The following is a 2,785-nucleotide window of genomic DNA, read 5'->3' as shown; positions in this document are numbered from 1 at the left end:
TATCTTATAGTACCTTCCCTTCTGTGCATGTCACTAGGATGACATACTTATGTTCTTTTCCTCCACAGAGGAACATCTCCGTCCGCTACGCATTATGCTCGACTGCCTACAACAGAACGGCCTTGCAGTGTGGTAGGAGAAATGTAACTTTTGCGCCAATGAAGTATCCTTTCTAGGGTACAGCATCACTCCTGAAGGAGTCTACTACCTCTCTGAGAACGTAGCTGCCATTCAGAAATTACCCATGCCCTCGACTATTAATGAATTCTTGGGCATAATCAACTATAATCACCTTTTCCTTCCAGCCATCGTGTCACCCTTGACCTCCTCTCACCTCCCTCAAGGACGAGCCAAAGACCTGAAATGGGGTACCCTTCAAAAAGCGTCCTTCTGCAATGCAAAGAATGCCCTATCAACCACTGCTGCTCTCATTTTTTCTGTGCCACATGCACCTCTCCTTCTCTACACCGATGACAACTACATTGCTATTGGTGCAGTACTTGAGAGACTGGTCAATGGCTCGTCCCGCCCATTGTCCTTTTTCAGTAGAAATCTGTTCAAGGAGAATCTGGCTACTTTACCGTCTATGAATTACTGGCAGTGCACTTGGATGTCTGTCACTTTGGCCACTTCTTAGAAGGTACACCGTTAGCCATACGTGGAGACCACATGCCCTGTCAACACATTAGTTGCCCTTGGCTTGGTATTGGATTACAATACCTGTATTTTATGGCAAATTTCAAAAGTAAATCAACGCACTGATTCAAGAATGGATACCTTTCCTCAACCTCCCCATTGTTTTGCTCACATTCACGTTGATGCAGTAAGCCCCGTATCCACATCACAAGGACATCATTGCCGTCATTGACCGCTCCACTCGTTGGCATGAAACCATTCTCAAGGAAACTGCAACATCAGCCTCATGTACATCAATCTTGCTCTCAGGATGGATAGCAGGATTTGGTATCCCTGAGCATATTACTTCTGATAGGGGTGTTATTTTCGTCTCTCCATTGTGGACGTTATTAAAAATCTCCAGGGAATTACCCCACATCAGACAACCGCCTACATCCCTGCTGCCTACATAATGGTTGAACATTTTCGCTGCCTCCTCAAAGCAGCTTCGATGTCCAACTGCAAATATTATCCAGCTTCCCTGGGTTGTCCTAGAACTAAGGGCCACTCCTAAAGATGTCTTAGATGTCACGTCAGCTGAAATGGTGTATTACAAGTTTTTTCTGTCTGCAACCTCTTTCTCATAAGTATTAATTTTCAATACCATCCTTTGTGTCCTTCTTTCAAGTCAAGTAGCTATCCTGGAGGGTGCTTAGCCTTGCAAGCTGTGAAGGCTCTGACACGTTGAATAATCTTATCCTATATTTTATTTTTAGTTATCGGATGTATCAGTCACTTCATATATATTTCTGTACATATTGTTTCTATTACCCTTATTATTAAGTTTAATTTTAGATATGATAAATCTTTTTTATTGCTTTTTATTTTTATTCTCTCTACAGACATTATGCGGAATATAGGACAATTTATATCTTACACTTCACCAGTGCCATCTACCATAATACCATATTTGTAGACTGAATGCCAATATCCAAGACCTTAGTAAGCAGTTGACTCCAGACAGTATGATATTCTATTATGCTCAGAAACTTTGTTTTTCAAATGAGGCACTCATCTGAGCTTCTTATTATAAGTTTTGAGGAACCAGTAACTTTTAAATGGTATGCCATTCTAAGGGCAAGAGGAATTGGGGTGTTTATTAGGACTGAATACTGTGCATATAATAAGTTCCGCTATGAATGTAAATGTTATGAGATCCTGTTAAAAAAAAAGTTTGTGGCAGGCATAACAACTTCTATTTGTGTTCGATCTACCAGAATCCAGACATGGATGAATATATTTTTGATTGTCTTCTCACTATTATGTCTAAGATACAAAAATAAAATAATGGAAAAACCACTTTTGCTCCTGTTGGGGATTTCAACGGTCACCAAATGGAGTGGTTGAATTATATTTCTGCTATTGATCACCATGGCTTAAGAGCTTTTGAATTTTGCTCTAAATCAACCTTTGAGCAAAGTATAAGTGAAGCTACTCACAGGTCTAGTTACTGCTTGAACATACTATATAACGACTCCATCGGCATTAGCACAAGTTAGGTTGGTATGCAAGGTGAGAAATCTGATCCTTCTTTAATATCTCAGTAAATATGAATGATCAGACTTTCTCTTTTGTGTGGTTCTCATATAAGATATATATATATATATATATATATATACATATATATATATATATATACACACACACACACACATACTGTATATATATATATATATATATATATATATATATATATATATATATATATATATATATATATATATATATATATATATATATATATATATATGTGTGTGTGTGTGTGTGTGTGTGTGTGTGTGTGTGAAAGCTTTTGATATAACTTCTGCATTCTTCAGCCTATCTGCAATTGTTTCGATGCAGAATCAATAAAAAGTATCATAAATATATAGATAGGAAGATATACTTCAAAGAACTACCGAACTAGCTTTAAAATGAAACTAATCAAAGAAAATAAAGCTATATTAAAGATATCATCATTAATATAATCTAGTTACCCATAGGGAAGGACGTAGCCCCCCCCCCCACCCAGGAGTAACCCACAGACCAGAAAACCGATCAATGGGTCATCCTGTTCATTTTCTTTAGTAAACTTTATTTTAAGGTTCTTTGAATTTGAATAATCTAAAAA

The sequence above is a fragment of the Palaemon carinicauda genome, chromosome 18 (genome assembly GCF_036898095.1).
Source record: "Palaemon carinicauda isolate YSFRI2023 chromosome 18, ASM3689809v2, whole genome shotgun sequence".
Classification (NCBI taxonomy): Eukaryota; Metazoa; Arthropoda; class Malacostraca; order Decapoda; family Palaemonidae; genus Palaemon; species Palaemon carinicauda.
This window is presented reverse-complemented; position numbering follows the sequence as displayed.